The 17,951-nt window shown below is 46.9% G+C and overlaps 1 long non-coding RNA gene across 3 annotated transcripts in view; it reads right to left on the bottom strand.

Annotated features, from left to right (window-relative positions):
• The window catches only part of Pvt1 (Pvt1 oncogene), a 222,230-nt gene that overhangs the window by 151,175 nt on the left and 53,104 nt on the right, over positions 1-17,951 (bottom strand). For 2 of the 3 annotated variants that reach the window (NR_003368.2, NR_132746.1), the window contains exon 2: positions 1,576-1,893. The exons of the other annotated variant lie outside the window; for it this stretch is intronic. This is a non-coding gene — a long non-coding RNA (Pvt1 oncogene). The remainder of the gene's footprint in view (positions 1-1,575; positions 1,894-17,951) is intronic. 3 annotated transcript variants of the gene reach the window in all.

Raw genomic sequence — 17,951 nt, 5'->3', positions numbered from 1 at the left:
TGTTCCAAAGGACCATGCTCACATCTATGTTCGGTGGGGCTACAAGGAAACCACCGTGGGCCACCCTCCCACCAGATGAACTCTGCTGCAGCATAAAGTCGGTGTACATCTAGGGTCTGTGAATAACAGCATATCATAAACACAGGACTCTGTATGCGTGGAACTTTTAGGCCTGCCTAGAAGTTCATCATGGGAACACAAGACCAAGAAGCCCATCCCAAGCAGACCCTATGTCAAGTTCCACTTTGGCAGCTGAACGGTGACCTGAGCATTGTGACCTGAACATTGTGCTAGCTCCTACTGGGGCTATCACTCTCCTTGGGGCAGCCTGGCACTACAGTTAACATCCCTGGATTCTACCAACCTTGTAACCCCTAAGGAGTCAAGATTCCCCGTCAGTCCGATGTAGAACCAAAAAGGCCTCGGTTGTCAAATCCATTACTCTCTCCCTCTGGCTAACCATTGCAGACTTGATGCTCAGCCTGCCCATGGGCTGCAGGAGCTATGAACCTTAACCTACTGTCCAAGCCGAGCCACTGCTTACCCGGCTTGGCTTAGAAACAGAAGTTTCTAAAGGAACCAACACTCACCCTCCCCAGAAGCTGCCCTGCTCTGGCATGGTCCTGACCCTGTGCAAAGCATCAGGCACATATTCAGCACATAGTGCCTGTTGTGAGCCTCAACACCAACCCTGTGACAGAAGAGAATACTAACTTCAGTCATGCCAAAGAGAGAAGGGAAGGGAACTGGATTGTCACTGGCCCTGAGTCACATAGGGTAGTAGAGATTGAAACTCAGAACAGCCACCTGCTGACACACATGGTACCAAACATCTGGTCCCGTGGTGTTCTCCGCTCTTGGCATAGAGCCAAGAAAGGATTGTGTCTATCTTCCCTATGGAACTGCCAGTGTCTTAATGAATTAACCATCACATCTTCATTTATCATCCTTGTAGGGTGAGAGGCCAGTACCAGGTATACACTAAGTCTCAGAGACATAGTCATCCCCCTCAGGCCTTGGCCTTCGAGGTATTTAGGGTCTAGACAGAAATAAGACCCTTCAATCAGTAAGTACCCATCAACATAGGCAAGGGTAGCTCCAGAGGGGATTTTCTTTTTATTATTATTTTAACTTAGAGGGGCTGGTGAGATGGCTCAGTGGGTAAGAGCACCCCGACTACTCTTCTGAAGGTCCTGAGTTCAAATCCCAGCAACCACATGGTAGCTCACAACCATCTGTAACGAGATCTGACGCCCTCTTCTGGAGCTGTCTGAAGACAGCTACAGTGTACATCCATATAATAAATAAATAGATAGATAAACAAATAAATAAATAAATCTTTAAGAAAAAAAGAAAAAGAAAGAAACATTAACTCGAACAACTTCTATTTTTTGTCTTTCTCCCACAGGCGCCCAGCGTCATACCAGACACATAGACAGACACGGAAGACAGCAGATCTCTTCCTAGCAGCCACATCAACAGACAGCCCTCAACCAGCATCCAGGACAGCTTGGTGTAAAGACAGGAACATACCAGAAACACTGCATTGAAAGGAGATGGGTCTTAGGGGCTTACATTTTAGAGGGAGCTCCAGGTAGCCCGAGAGATGACAACAAACATTCTCATTGAGTCAAGGGTAGAGATACAATCCTCTTAGTTTCGGTCCTTGTTTTCAGTGGGCATCCAGGCTGAAGAATCCATCCAGCTACTTGTAACATCTCCAGGCAAGCCAGGTGTAATACTCCGGAATTTGTATCCACCAGAATTACTCCCCAGGAAACTGCATCTTACTGTAAATCCACAGGGTTCAGGAAGTCTCCAGAGAGGTCCCAGCAGACACGGCCTGCTGATGGAGGGCATCTTCTTACCGTAGTAGAGTTAAGAAAATCAGACCTGAGACAAGGGAGAAGAAAACCACTTTGGCACAATCACAGACTACAGTAGCAATCAACAATTCTTCCTTATATCTGACCCTGACCTGTCCACAGAGGAATGTGCTTAAAAAAAAAAAAATATATATATATATATATATATGGGTGAGTGGAAGGCCTAGGGGTAAAGGAAGGGTATGGTGTGGGGAAAGCCTTCATCGACGGACACTGGGTCCCAGTCGCTAACCCTCCAGGCAGGAGAGCCTCAGAGTTGGCTGGGAGGAGAATAGGGCCTGCCTGAACCAACAGTATGGATGAGGGAGAGAGAGCGTCAGTCTCTGGCTTGCTTTGGCTGACAGAAGGCCAGGCCTGGCACCCAGCCAAGCTCCCCTGCAGGTCTGAAAGGTCCCAGCAGGGAGCTACTAGGCTTAGAGGCTTAGGGGTCAGCTGGTCGGAAGTCAGGCTTTGTTTTGTTTCTTTTTAAAAGCAACCACAAAAGGCTGGCCTGGCTCCAAGTTCTGCCCTACTGCCTGAGCTGCTTCTCCAGGACAGGGCCTAGGGGCTCTTACTCTTATTTATTCAGCTATTCCTGGGCCCTTCTAGACTGGTCCAGCTACTAAGCTGGTCTCCTCAATCCAGTGTTTTCACATTATCCTAGAAACCACAGAGGCTGGGGCCTGACCTTCCCTAACCACCTAAGAGCGCTAGTGGCACTTCGCAGAGCATCTGTCATTCATCCCACTAGAAGCATTTCCCAGTGAAGTTCCTAGAATATTGGGGGGGGGGGGGGCACCAGGGCACAGACAGTAAGTGTGATGCACTATAGGAAGAGAACAGCAGACGCCAGGTAGGCAGTCACCTGTCTTCCCAATCAGAGGCCCGATCCAGCATCCTGCATTACCTTAAGAAGAGTACCTACCCAAGATGGCTATGATTAAAATTTTAGACATTTCCTACATATACAATCTCATTTCATCGACACATACACACACACAGGGAAGGAGGGAGGGAGGGAGAGAGGGAGAGGGAGAGGGAGAGATCGAGCTATGAATTATAAATGGTTATTATTTGGTTGCAGAATTTGAGGCCCAGGGTAGCAACCAGGGGAGTCCAGCAGCTGACTCTCAGACCTGGAGTCCATTTAATCTCTAAGAGGGGGAAGAGACATGCAGAGGAAAGACACAGCTGTGGTTCTCAGCACAACCTCAGTTAGCAATAAGGGGGCAAAGACATAGTTAAACATTTACAGAGGCCAACAGACAAATCTCAAGCCCTGAAGGAAAGTTTACGTTGCTGGATCAAGTCCGTTAAAGTTCTAGGACCTGAAGAAGAATTCTCACATGACTGGGTGAGCATTCCTCTCATCAAGGGGTGGTTCCTGACCAAGAACAGAGCCAGTGAGGATGCTCAGGAGAAAAGATAATTCATCGTACTCTTGTCTGTCAGAAAACATCAAGGCGGGGCTTGCCACACCAGGGCTTCAAGTGTCTTCAACCCTGAATGTCTGTCTCTCTAGAAGGGTACAGACGCTATAAGATAAGCTTTAAAACCACACGGAGAATCCAAGGAGCAATGAGCACCAACTGAGTCTCAGCGGTGTATAGCACTTACTGCAAAGATCAATGAGGCTGCAGAGAGCGGCGGACAAAGAAAGACCACAGGAATGTGTATTTACCATGACACACACACACACACACACACACACACAAAAAAAAAAAAAAAAAAACCTAAATAAACCTCTCTGTGCTCTTAGAAGCCAAGACAAGTGGTGCAACAAGCCTGGTGGCATGAGTTCAATCCTTGGAACCCACATACAGGGTAGAAGGAAAGAGCCAATTCCACAAAGTTCTCCTTGGATGTGTGCATGCACACACAAATGAAGAGCAATAGTTAATTAAAATAGCAAAAGAAGAAAGCAAAACTAAGTTACACTGAGTAACTGGTGTGGGAGCAGACCTTCTGAAAGGGGTAATACTCTGTCTATCCAGGTGCTTGCTGGCTCCACATCTGACTGTGCATGTGCCCACTTATGTGCTTGAGCTGCTAGTGTGCGTGTGTGTGTGTGTGTGTGTGTGTGTGTGTGTGTGTGTGAAAGAGGGCTTACACTTTTTAAGACTTTCCTGGGAAAGTATACCACGGGACCATCAAGACATAGAAACAGGCCCTCTGACTTGAGAATGGGCATCTACAGGGGCTCCCGGACTCTCCACACCATCTTGTCACAAGCTGCTGCTGTCAGCTGGCCGTGCCTGGAAGACATCCAGGGGGTGGCTTCATCAGGAAGCAAGCTCTGGCTTTGTGACACAGAAAATTGCCCCACGAGAAAGCACAGCCCCGGGGTCCTTTCTCTTGGCTGTGCCTCTTTCCTCTCTGTCTCCCAGACTGTCAGGCCCAAATGTGTCACTTCCTTTTTGACCACCCTCCCTCCTAGGTATTTGTACCAGCTGACGCCTGCAAGCAGATACTGATGAGAACCGCAGGCTGCTTCAGTGTCCTACCCACCAGCAATAGAGCAAAGGGCTTTGTGTCTGAACTCCCTTGAACACGGGTCCAGGGGATGCTTTGCAAGCTGCAGGGGTAACACAAGGTGCTACAGTTAGCAGAAAATGAAGCTCAGAAGTCTTCCCCAGTACCCATTTTGTGTCCCAGTGTGTCCCCATTCTTCCATGACACTACATATAAGTACACACACATATGAGTGTCTCACTCCCCTTCTCTAACTTCTAGAACTGTCCAACAATATCAGTCTCCAACCCGGGAAGTAGAAGTCCATCAGAATGCCTGAATAACGAACGCAGCCCACGGACCACAGTACTGACTGCAGGGGCTAGCAAATGGTCCTGGGAGGGAAGGCTGGCCCAGCCTCACTGCCTCCCACAAATACCCCCTCAATTGGAAAATTACAGCCTCTTAAACTTGACAATGAAGACATCTCCTTTCCTTCCTCCCTGACGCACAGAAGCAGCAGTCATGGAGACCAGGTACTTGTATGCCAAAGTCTAGGTCTTGTCTACACTAGAAAGACATTTCAGGGTCTGCTCTCAGACAACACTGTAACTATCCTTCTGTAGACAGACTTCATTTTCCCTTCCTTTCCTTTCTTCCCCAAGCTGCTGCCTTAACAGAGATCAGCTGTTTCAGGATGCACAAGCTTTCTAGCACTGGCTCCTTCTCACACTCAGGGAATGGAATATGAATTGGGTCAGGGACCCAATAAGCCAGAGTGTGAAGACCTTCGGGCCTCTAGCACATCCTTTGAAAGTATGTCTTTGAGGCACTGAGAGATGCTGTTCCTGGATTCAGAACTGGGTTTAGTTATTGGCACAGCATCTGGAATTCTAGTTTTAAGGGATGTGCCACCCTCTTCTGACCTTCACTCACACTAGGCACACACATGGTACACATACAAACATATAGACAAAACATCCATATCCATAGAATAAAATAAAGTTAGGAAGGAAGGAAGGAAGGAAGGAGGAAGGGAGGGAAGGAGGGAGGGAGGGAGGGAGGGAGGGAGGGAGGGAGGGAGGGAGGGAGGGAGGGAGGGAGGGAGGGAGGGAAGACAGAAAGGCAGAAAGAGAAAAGAATCTCTTTGGCCTGAAGAGATGGTTCAGTGGTTAAGAGGACTAGTTACTCATTTTGTGTTCTTGTTTTTCGAGACAGGGTTTCTCTGTGTAGCCCTGGCTGTCCTGGAACTCACTCTGTAGACCAGGCTGGCCTCGAACTCAGAAATCTGCCTGCCTCTGCCTCCCAAGTGCTGGGATTAATTTAAAGGCGTGCTCCACCACTGCCCACTGGTTACTCTTCCAGAGGTCCTGAGTTCAATTCCCAGCAACAATACAGTGGCTCACAAGCAGCAATAATAGGATCCAATGCTTTCTTCTGTCACATAGGCATATACATTGAACATTCATATACATAAATAAATTTTAAAACTTTTATCTTTGTTCAGTTAAAAACAACAAATGTCCCCTGGGTTCATCTGTTGAGATCTACAAAAAGGACAGGATGTAAAACAATGCACGCAGAGCCACCATCACCCTGGACAGCTGGGACTCCCGTACATGAGGCTCATGCGATGCTTACATGGACTCACTGGAGTTTCACAAAGGGTGTGAAGATTTACCTTGGTCTTCAACCTAACCCACCGAGGAGCACCAGGAAGATCATCAGACCACATTTAGAGTGTTGGTGAGGGTGTGCACAGAAAGGATTAACTAAGGGAGTGAGATCCGCTTTGAGCGTGGGCATTTCCATCCCAAGGACTTGGATCTGTGTGGAAGAAATGGGAAAGGCAGCCTGGAGCAGGCATCTGCTTTTTCCTGGCTGCTACTGGCACGACTGTCCTGCAGCAAAGGGCCAAAATGGACTGAGCCCTCTGAAACAGTGAGCTAAACTATCTCTGGGATGGCTACTCTTGGTTGTCAACTTGAATATATGTATCTATATATATACATATTCATTCTATAAGTTCTGTTCCTCTAGAGAACCCTAACTAATACAAAACCCTTCTCTCTTTATTTTTTTCCCCCTTGGGTATTTGTTCATAGAGATAATAAAACTGACTCCCACAAAGGGTTTGGTTTCCTTATTTACAGGACTGCTCAGATCAGAGTGGGCAAGAAGCCACTGCAGTTCCCAGGGGGTCTCCACGTCTTAGCCTAGGAGAACAGATCCTACCACCACTAGAGAAGCTGGGAAAGGAATTAGGACAAACCTCAGTGCTTAGTTCTCACCCGGCCACTAAGAATCTTGAGTATGAGAAGGGCTCAGAGGCCTCTGGGCCACAGGAAGTTGAGGAAGAAAGTAGTCAGCTCCCTGCAGGCTGGAAGGAGACCACAGGCATGTCAAGAAAGGGAAGGGTTAGTATAGAGCAAAGAGGATGAGTTACTTCATCAGACTCTCTGCTTAACCGTCAGGTCACAGTGATGCTACCTCCGAAAGCTCACGTCCACCGAGCATCATGGAGACTGGAGGCCTCGCACACCAACAGCCACAACACAATGAAACCTCCTAACACCTTTACCAGGCAGGAACCAGCCCCATATCTACAGCACAGGTCAGAAAGGCAGAATGAGTCACAGGAGCGATAGGATGAACGGGAATGAAGAAGGCTCCATATCCAAGCCCTTACACATTCCATGGCAGCCACCACCGTACAGGACGTCCGTGTCACACGACAACCTTCTTCTGGTTCATCCATTCCCTCAGCGACTTCTGACCCCAAGACTAATCAATCAGTGCCCTCCATGACATCATCTATTTTAAACCCCAACCCTGACCTCATCTCTGGTCCACTCGCTTAGTATGGACCCAAGTATGTAGAAGTAGGATATTCTTTTTTTTTTTTAAAAAAAAAAAAAAAAAAAGCACAGATGTATTTTCTCCTCGTCCTCAGCTCCACACGACTTTGAGACTTTGCACATCCCCAGACCTCTCTCCATCAAGAAGCTATGAGCAATTAGGACTATAACACAGCCTCAGATCCACAATATCTGATGCTGCCTGGCAGCTGCTCAGTGTTCAGGGACCATCATGAGACCAGAGAGGCTGGCACACATTTGTAATCCATGTATGTTCAGATGCTATAGAACAGAGGCGGGGTGTTAGAAGTTCAAGTTGAGCCTGACAACTTGAAAGGGAGTTCAAAGGCTAGCCTGGGCAATTAAAGAATATTCTGTCTTGAATTCTTTTTTTTTTTTTTTTATGTTAAGGGGCTCAGGTGAGGACTGTAGTTCCATTGTTAGAGTGCTTGTCTAGCAGACAGAAATACCTTGAGGTCAATCCACAGCCCTGGATATTTGACATCCTGGCATTTTGGAGACAGAGGCAGAGAGATCAAACATTTACTCTCCTTCTCAGTTCTGTGTTGAGTTTACCACTAGCCAGGGCTCCATGAGACCCTATGTGGGGGCTGGGATTAGTTTCTGGCAATCTGTTTCAGCATTCCTAGGAAATAAATGAACTTATAATCGGAATCCTAAGTTGCAGTCAGTGAACAAACCTTTTATGTACTTATCAGTATAATATCTCAGATCATGCTATGTAAAAAAAAAAAAAAATTGCAATTTCGACACAATGTAAATATTGCAAATACTATTTGTATAATATTAGTAAGTGAACTATAAAAAAATAAAATAAAACCTGACGATGGGGCTCGCTAAGTAAAGGCACTTCCTGTCAAGCATAATAGCCGCAATCAATTCCTGGGGTGAGAATTGAATCCTGCAAGTTGTCCTCTGATTTTCACGTGTGATCTATGACCTATGCGCCTACCTACAAATATTCATACATATAAATAAAAATGCAATTTTTTGAGGCGGGCTTTCTCTGAGCAGTCCTGGCTGCTCTAGACTCTATGTAGATGAGACTGACTTCAAACTCACCAAGATCTACCCGCCTCTGCCTCCCGAGTGCTGGGATTAAAGGCCTGTACCACCATGCCCAGCTAATGAGTACAGTTTTTAAGCACAAATAAATTGAAGGCTGGAGGGATGGTTTCAGCAGTTGTGAGGAATTGTTGCTTTCTCGGGGCCTGGTTTGGGCTCCCAGCATCCACATGGTGTCTCCGCCATCCATGGTTCCAGTTCCAGGGGGTCGGATAGCTTCTACTAACTTCCCAAGGTACCAGGTATTCACATGGCATACATTTCATACAGGGAAAAGAAACAAATGTACCATAATTGGGTTTTTTTGTTTGTTTTGTTTTTCTGTTTTGTTTTGTTTTTCGAGACAGGGTTTCTCTGTGTAGCCTTGGCTGTCCTAGAACTCACTTTGTAGACCAGGCTGGCCTCGAACTCAGAGATCCACCTGCCTCTGCCTCCCAAGTGCTAGGATTAAAGGCATGCGCCACCAAGTCCGGCTATAATTGTTTTGTTTTTTTTTTTTCCCCAATGCAAGAGATATAACTCAATGATAGAGGGCTTACCTCACGTGCACAAGGCCCTAGATCTAGTTCCAACAATGAGGGGGAAAACTATCACAGATGCCTACTGGAAGAACTGGACATCTGTGTAGACCTACCACCATGTGCTTGGCCAGAGCAATGGAGATTATTTATAGTGATGATATACCGGAAGGTCCCACTGAGAATGTGGCCAGCCTGGTCTACAGAGTGAGTTCCAGGACAGCCAGGACTACACAGAGAGACCCTGACTCAAGAGAAAAAAAAAGAGAGAGAGAGACTGTGGCCAGCAGAGATGGGAACAGACTCCGTGCATGCATGTCTGCCACAGAGCCCAGGCTCTAGACTGTCAAGGACACTGCCATTCATGTCGCTGACTGGGCACACCCATGAGGCTGCTCAGTGTCTCTAAGTCCGGCCTCTTCCTCAGGAACTACCGACTACCCTGTTCATTCCTCGTCATAGAAAGCTTCACTTTCCATGGTCTACATGACGCATGGCCAACTCTAATCCAAAGAAAATATAACATGAAAACTTTCAGAAATATGCAAACCTATCAACTTAAAGAATATTTCTTGTCATTACGGTTACTCTATTACAAGTTATTGTTGTCAATGTCTTGCTACAGTTCCCTTACAAATTTGTCTGTATTTATAAGTTTGTATGTAAAGTTATATGCAAATCCAAGATGCATCTGTAGAGGAAAAGCAGTATCTAGAGGACGTGGGAGCAGCTGCAGCTTTCCGGCATCCCGAGGGTCTGCAGATAAGGGAGAGGAGGGATGGACTTGCTGGAAGGAGCAATAGAAGCAAGCCAGCACAGAGCCCATTAACTCTTATCATCACCAGCTGCAAGGGGTTCGTCAGCAAAATTAACACTAGTCACGATGGTTTCTCGGCAGCCCCGCTGGCCCTTCAGGAAAAGATGTTTGCAGACTCTCCTGGCTGCACACCCTCTAATCTAAGTAGGTTAAAGAGAAGAGAATGCTATTTCCCCCAAGGACTTCAAGGAACTCACGCAAGGCCTGCTGACCAGGTAAGTAGGCTCAAGGTAAACTGAGCCGGTAACCCGGGGAATTGCTGAGTGTCTTGGAAAGAAGAGCTTGTTGGGGGCTGTGAGGCTGGCCAGGGTTTCTCAGGAGCTCTGAAGGGAATGCACCAGAAGCTGGAGGTAGGCCTAGGTCCTCGGAGGCCACAAGCAAGCACCAGAGACTGAATGTCTGCTGCTTTGTGTCCTCACCTAACCCAAGCAAGATAGCTGTGCAGGGCAACTCCAGCGGGCAGGAGGGAGGGGGAGGGCAGGAGCCAGCAGCAAAGCACCACGTGCAGTCAGTAACAGCCAAAGCCGGCCACTCCCCATTCCCTCTCTCCTCTGCCTCTGTATTCCCGACAATCTGCTACAGCAGCAGGTAAGACGGAATCAGGACAGAGACTGGGCCCCACTGAGCCCACAAGGGAGTCAGCTTCACCAAATGCTTCCTGGTGACTCTGTCATCTCCTCTGGTGGCAAAACAGACCCCACTACTGAAAGAACACATAGATCTCAGGATTCCTATGCAAGGTTCTGTGACTCCTTCCAAATTTGGGCTAACAAACAACGGACAGGGATTGTTCCTTCCACATCCCTATGGTGTTTGTAGCTGTGTATAAAGGGCATATACTTCTGACACAAGCAGAAAAGGAGCTGTAGATTCTAGGAGGGGTTTTGTTTGTCCATAAACACCTGGTACAGGTATTCTCCTTTGGGTGTGTAAGAACAATTCCTGGCTGTCACACCAAAGAGGAACAGCAAGGTATCTCGGTGTTTTGAGGTGCTTGCCATTGAGCCTAGTGACCTGATTTTCATGTCTGGAACTCGTATGCTAGAAGGAGACAAGTGACTCCCATAATTGGTACTCTCACTTCTAGATGCGCACTGTGATGTACGTACATACATACGTGTACACACACACACGAAATAAATACTTGTAAAATGTAAGATTCTAAAATGTTTATACCAATTTGCTTCTTCAGATCCCTTACATATGGTGAGAAGCAGTCACGGTCTCCTAACAGACTCTGTCTGACATAAGCATGTGATCCTAGGCATCAGGAGTCCGACAGTTTAGTCCCAAGCAAGCCTTGTCTGTCAGGCTTGAGCATATACAAAGACCTAGGTACCACCTCGGCACAGAGTAAAGCAGGTGTGGTGTTGCACAGCAGTAACCGCCATGCAGGAGAGGTAGAGGCAGGCAGACCAGGTCAAGGGAGTCCTTGATTACCTTCCAGGGTAGCCCAAGTGGAACCCAGCTTCTCTCTCTCTCTCTCTCTCTCTCTCTCTCTCTCTCTCTCTCTCTCTCTCACACACACACACACACACACACACACACACACCTGAAACAAAAGAAAAACAGACTTGCAAACAGGTACCCACACAGTCAGATACCCCTGGCAGGCTTATACACCCCAAACAGATGAGGCAACAAGAATGGGGTGAAAAACAGAACATGCCTTTTGTCCATTTAGGAAACAACACCAGAACTAAAATAATCTCTCAGAGGCCAGGTTTCCTTCCCTGAAAAGCAAAGCTATTGTTGCAGAGCAAGGGAGCTGTGTTTAATATTCTACTGATCCCCTTGGGTACCTGCATATATGCGGTCCATATACAGACAAGCATAAATACACACATAGATAAATTAATTTTTTTTAAATACTAAGAACTAAGATCCTAGCTTGTTTTCTATTGCTGAGATAAAACACTAACCAAAACCAACCTGTGGAAAAAAAGATTTATCTCATCTTATGACTCCACATCACAATGCAGCCATTGAGGGGAGTCAGGACAGAAACTCAAGACAGGCACAGCGGAAGCAGGAAGTGAGTAGAAGCTGTAGGAGAATGTTGACTCCTGGCTTGCACCCCACAACTTGCTCAACTTGTTTTCTTCTATCTTCTAGGGCCACCTGCCCAGGGATGGCATTGTCCATAGTGCTATGGGTCTTCCCACATCAATCATTAGTGGGGAAAATATCCCCTACCCCAGACTTACTTATAGGCCATTCTGGGGGAGGAAATTCTCTAAATAAGCTTTAAGCTTCTTCCCTCTTCCCAGACACCACCAGCTTCTGTCAAGTTGACAAAAGCAAACAAACAAAAAGCAAAACAAACAAACACAAACCTGCCCAGCGCCACTTGGATTCTGAGCTAGATGCCATGACCATACAGACTTCATAGCACTTGACCAATGCTATGTATGACCCAAACCACTTTGCACTTCCCTGGCAAAGCTGCGTGGTCTAGAGCCCTGTGTTTCACCATCTACTCAAGGTCCCTCAGTGAGTAAGTGGGAGATGAAGTAGACGAGGAAGTTTGTCTAGCGATTTCAATTGCTCGCAGAGCTACAGCAAAGAATATGGAACAAAATGATCGTTCCCACTGTGAGCTTCACAGTCATTAGCAAGTATTTGTGTAAAGAACACATGTAAAGTCGGGGAGAGTATTTTCTGTACTTCCCCACACACTGGGAGAACCCCATTCTGAGCGAGGTACTGTCAAGAGTTTCCTAACAAATCACTCTACAGTGGGCACCTTAACCTTGCCCCAGAAGAAACAGACTCCTTCAAGTCTGAGAAGTCTACTTCCCAGGAAAGTTCTGGGCTGTTCTCTCCTGGGGGCTCTAAGGAGCAGGCTTTCTAATAGAGCCCTCAGGCCCTGTCACTGTCTGGCTAGTGGCGCCATCTCTCCCATCTCTACCTTCCCTTATCACCTGGACTTTTCCCTGTATCCCTAAGACTGCCTCCCTCCCCCTCCAATCTTGGTCCAACACCAATCCCTGGCTGCGGAGTTTACCAGAAGCCAATTCTGAGTTAGGCTAGAAAGGCAAAGAAAATCTTGGGGTGTGATAATCTGCAAAGAAGCCCCCCCCAGTCTGGAATCCAGTTGAGAAAGAGAACTTCAGCACTTTCTAGCCAGCAACCGGCAGTTTTCTAGGAATCACACTAGGAACTCCTCCGTTCAGAGGGAAGGGACATGCACAAAGCTCCTTGGATAACCTTGGTGACTCCTGGTTTTTCCTTATTAGACTATGATTGCACCCAAGGTGTCTCTTGGGCTGCTTCATGCATCTCTCTCATCAAAAGAGAGAGGAGTGGGGCGTGGTGACGCACGCCTTTAATCCCAGCACTCAGGAGGTAGAGGCAGGCGGATTTCTGAGTTCGAGACCAGTCTTGTCTACAAAGTGAGTTCCAGGACAGCCAGGGCTATACAGAGAAACCCTGTCTTGAAAAACAGAGAGAGAGAGAGAGAGGGAGAGAGAGAGAGAGAGAGAGAGAGGAGGGTAAAGGTATTTCTTACTTTCCTCTGATGAGCATACACTCCCACTTGGATATGACATACCTTCTCAACACCTCTCAATCTCTCCTCCTCCTTCCTCCCCCATCCCTCCCTCCCCCTTTTTTAATTGTTTTTTTTTTTCAAGACAAAGTATCTCTGTATAGCTCTAGCTATCCTGGAACTCACTCTGTAGACCAGGCTGGCCTCAAACTCGGGAGATCCACCTGCACATGCTAGAATGAAAGGTGTACCCCACCATGCCCAGCGCCTTTTCTCGTAGCCCTCATATTAGCCTATATTAGAATACTCTTGATAACATCAGGGATACTGGTTCACTAAACTGATCCTGAAACGTATTTCAATATTGAAGCTATAAACCTAAGTTTGACCTGAGTCGAGACCTCTAAACACAAGAAAAAAACAGGGGGCCTCCTAGGCTAGTGGGGGTGGCTGTGTAGAGCTGTGTTCCTGTCTTCTACATTTCTCACCGTTGATAAGATGAGCTCACCTGACCTGAAGTAATTATGTCACAGAAATCCCCAGTCCAAATAATGGCATATTCTGAGGCTAGAACGGGACCAAGGTGGGAGGGGCCCTGTCAACCCAGAAGACTTGTGGCTAACCAGGTTCTTTTCTCATAAGGAAAAGATGAATGACTGGATGTGATAGTACTTGCTTTAGTCCCAGCACTGAAGAGGCTGAGTGAGGCAGGAGGATAGCAGTTAGCTGAAAGCCCAAAGTACAGTTAAGGGAAGAAAGAGAGAAGGAAGGGGGGCTGGGAAGCAAGGGAGAGAAGCTGACCATTCCAAGGTACACTGGATCAGTTTCTCACTTAAAAAAAATAAAACAGGGGCTGGAGAGATGGCTCAGCAGTAAAGAGCTGCTCTTCCAGAAGACCCCAGTTCGGTTCCTAGCACCCAATTCACATCTCACAAGTGTTTGTAACTCCGGTTTCAGGAGGTCTGACGTACTCGCACATGCAGGCAAAACACACAAAATAAAAATAAATATACCCTTAAAATAAACAAATAAATAAATAAATAAATAAATAAGATTTGCGGGTGACAAACATCCTCCAAGTGGAAGCTGTGGGGCTATGGGCAATGGTAACAACCAGGTCCTTAAGTTCTTGGGGTGAAAGAAGAGTAGAAGAGCTTACTAGAGTATCTGATATACAGCAACGCTTAAAATTAGGTAATGAGAATTAATTAAAACCTGATGACACTAGTATCATTACTATTTAATAACAAAGAGTAAGAATGGCAGCTTCGTGACTTACTAATGACTGCTTAAACACTTCATCGCAGTGTGTAATATGCAAAACACAAACCTGTAATACTCAATACACAACTTGCAATTCATGGGAGCCTAATTCTAGCCCTAGACCACGCCCTCTGCTTACATACCAGATCTGCCATCAGCGGAGTCTTAAGCTGTATATTACTAACCTCACCTAGCAGGTGCAGTGCCTCCAAATCAAGGTGTGCATTAGCCCCATGACAGAGTATACCGATCTGCTCAAAAGCAAAAAGGACCCTTTTCCTCCTACTGGGTTACCTAGTCCAGCCTGAGGATTTGTGCCTAGTCTTGTTATTCTGGATTTGTTTGATATCCCTGGGAGGCCTGCTCTTTTCTAAAGGGAAATGGAAGAGGAGATGTGGAGGGGGGGCAGGGGCGGGTAGTAGTAGGGGGATGGGAAACGGTGGTCAGGACTTAACATATGAGAGAATACACCTTTTTTTTCCATTTTTTATTAGGTATTTAGCTCATTTACATTTCCAATGCTATACCAAAAGTCCCCCATACCCACCCACCCCCGAGAATACACTTTTAAGTGAAAAGGAAGAAACAAACCAAAAAGAATAAATAAATAAAGGGCATAGAATTAAAAAGATGCCTGTGTTCAGAGGAAGGAAGAAGATCTGGAACCATTAAAAATAAAATTCTCCTGTGGCACCTGTGTGTCTTCACACAGTGCTTATTTCTAAGTGTTGAGATTCAGACCCTGAGCAAGCAGCTGAAGTGCCTATTTAACATTCCAAAGTGGATCTGACCTCCGGTTCTCCCAGCATCCCTCAGTCCCTACCTGTTACGGAGCATGGCTGGCAAGCCCCACCCTCTATGCTGAACTTTCCAGCCCTCTATGCTGAACTTTCCACCCTCTATGCTGAACTTATCCAACCCCTGAATAATGTCTAACCTAACACCATCATACTGGGGTGCTCGGAATTAAATGAGCTGATATTTGCAAAAGGCTGGGATGGCAGCCTAGTTCGAAGAAATGCTCTCCTATCCTATGCTAGACAGAATAATTATGTATGTTATAATCAGAAAATGTAAAAGTCAGGAAAAAAAAAATAAAGATAACCAAAGACAGAAGGGATCAAAAACATCAACGTAAGGAGCCTTTAATGACGCTTTGTGACGGTTTAGAATGGTCTACCCAAACCTAGCCAAGTCTAACTATGTTATGGAGGTGGTAAAAGCAGTTAACCTAAACATCTGGGACACTCACAGAATGATAGGTAGGTAGGTAGATAGATAGATAGATAGATAGATAGATAGATAGATAGACAGACAGACAGACAGATGTTGAATAAAAAGTGACGTTTACAGTGATGTTAGCTCAAGGCAGGGCTTTTCAGGCCATTTCCCCTGGTCTCACCCTGTGCCCCTATTAATCATCTCCCATTCCAATAACATATGTGCATAAGAAATGAGATTCAACCACCTCAAGTACTGTTTTCAGTATATACTTTTCACCAGCAGCCACGCTGGAGTCAAAGAGGGCCTGGCCTGGAAGGAAAGGCAGGGAGGAAGTGCTAGCTCAGCAGAACTAGCCTCTCCTAGCAGAGCATCCTCAGAGCTGAGCAGAGGCTGCAACCGAGCTTCCCACTCATTGTTATTCCAACCAGGTGTCTGCAGGCAGGCAACCCCAGGATACTGCAGAGGAATGTGAGCTTCACACCAGATCGGAAGCAATGCCCCCTCCCAATTGCCCAGCACCCCTTCCTGGTGTAGGAGGAAATGAGGGGTGGGGGTGGGCTCCAAGCAGAGTTGCAGATGAGCCAGGCTTGCACATAAAAGATCTTTCGTGGCTGCTCTGTCTGGGCCTCTTCCTCCCCTCCTTACTTACTAAGCAAGGGTGCCCCTCCCCTTCTTCCTCCCCGACAACCTGACCTTGGCAGAGGCCAAATACAAGCCTAGGCAGCATCTGGCCATTCCTTGCATTCTGCAGAGCAGGCTGAGAGGCTTGAGAAGGGCAAGTGAGGCTGCTGAGCCTTTCCATGAGGTGAGCAATCCTGGCCCCTGTGTGTCGATAACAGGTGAGCTTGGTTTTACAAAGGTATTTAGTATCATCCCAGGAGGGGAATCCAATCCTCACACATACACAGTATTATGGAAATTGCCATAAAGGCTTTTTCTAATGAAGCCTAAGGCCTCTCATAAAGGTGAGTGAAGCCACCCCAGTGAGCAGCTTCAATAAGCCAGAGGCAGGCAAGATGCTCTGTTTGTATCCACATCTGGGTGCACCAGAGCGCACCCAGAAAGGCAATAGCACATGCGGCTCCCTCTCCCTTGGGCACATCAAATTAATGTTCCTCTTTCAGCCCACTATTGTCTCTATGACATGGAGTTTTCTCCTCCTTTCAACCTTATACTCATCTCTAAGCAATCAGGCTCCCACCGGACACGGAAAGAGAGGGCAGTTTGACTGGGACACAGATAAAGATAAGACACAGCAGGACCGGCTGTGCAATATATATAGCAAGACAGTAAAGACTGGGCACTTGATAGGCGGGAAGCACTAAAATCAATTCAGAAAGCACAAAGATCTCTGTTGGGGCTGCCCCACCCCCACCCTGCCCTGATATCACACTCTTGAAGTCAGTCAAGGAAGTGTAGTGATGAGGCAGCCACAGTCTCCACAAAGGAAGACGAAGCAACAGTTTGGACACACTTTCAGGAAGGAAAAGGAACGTTTTGGACCATGAGCCAGAGGTGCTCACCCATCGGAGCTAAAGCACTTCCAAGATGCTCAAAGGACTATCAAGCACACAGCCCAAGGATCCTAACAGCGAGGCATGACAGGAAGGGACTTACGTCTGCAGCAACACTAGGTGATGTCACCCAAGCCAGATGCTCAGGTAAGGGCTGGGCAGACTATCACAGAAGAGGTAATGTGCACACAACACAGGGCCTTTTCTCTTACCTATCCTCAACTCCAGGTTACTTAGCCATCCTGCTACGCTAGCACACTGATCTCATAGGCCTCAATGGTCACACTCAAACAAAGGACCACCTGGCATTGGCACACCCTAAGGACCCTTTCAGTTACTGCTTCATCACCCATTCCTTGTAGGCTAAAGCAAATGTGACCGCCAGATGCTTTGAATATTATATCTACACAAGCCTTTCAGCACAGTTTTGGAAACAGAAAAGTCCAAGATAAATGTCCCCAGCCATCCATTAAGAGCCACATAGTGACTGCTGTTCCGGAGGCTGCAGTGTAGGTTATTCAACATCCCTCATCTTCTAAGCCAGCAAACTGAGAAGGGTAGACTGACTCCATGAACCACTCTCTACCTTACTATCTGAGTACCCTCAAGGGGGCGATGCAACAACTTTGTCACCGAGATCACAGTGGTTGACAAGAAGGCCGCAGAACTGTTGGATACCAGGCAGGGACTCTACATCAGAAATAAGGTCCCCTCAGCCTATGCCCGCCTCTAAACTACACTGTAACCCCTACTGTTACAGGTATACATGTTGCCCCAAGAGAATGCTTGCTGGGCTTATACCTCAGGGCTTACTCCATACATTTGTGGCCTGATTATAAATATGACTGAAGAGTTGTATGTTCTA

Source organism: Mus musculus, chromosome 15 (assembly GCF_000001635.26).
Source record: "Mus musculus strain C57BL/6J chromosome 15, GRCm38.p6 C57BL/6J".
NCBI classification, from domain to species: domain Eukaryota; kingdom Metazoa; phylum Chordata; class Mammalia; order Rodentia; family Muridae; genus Mus; species Mus musculus.
The sequence above is the reverse complement of the archived record's forward strand: the minus strand, read 5'-3'. Positions and strand labels throughout refer to the sequence as shown.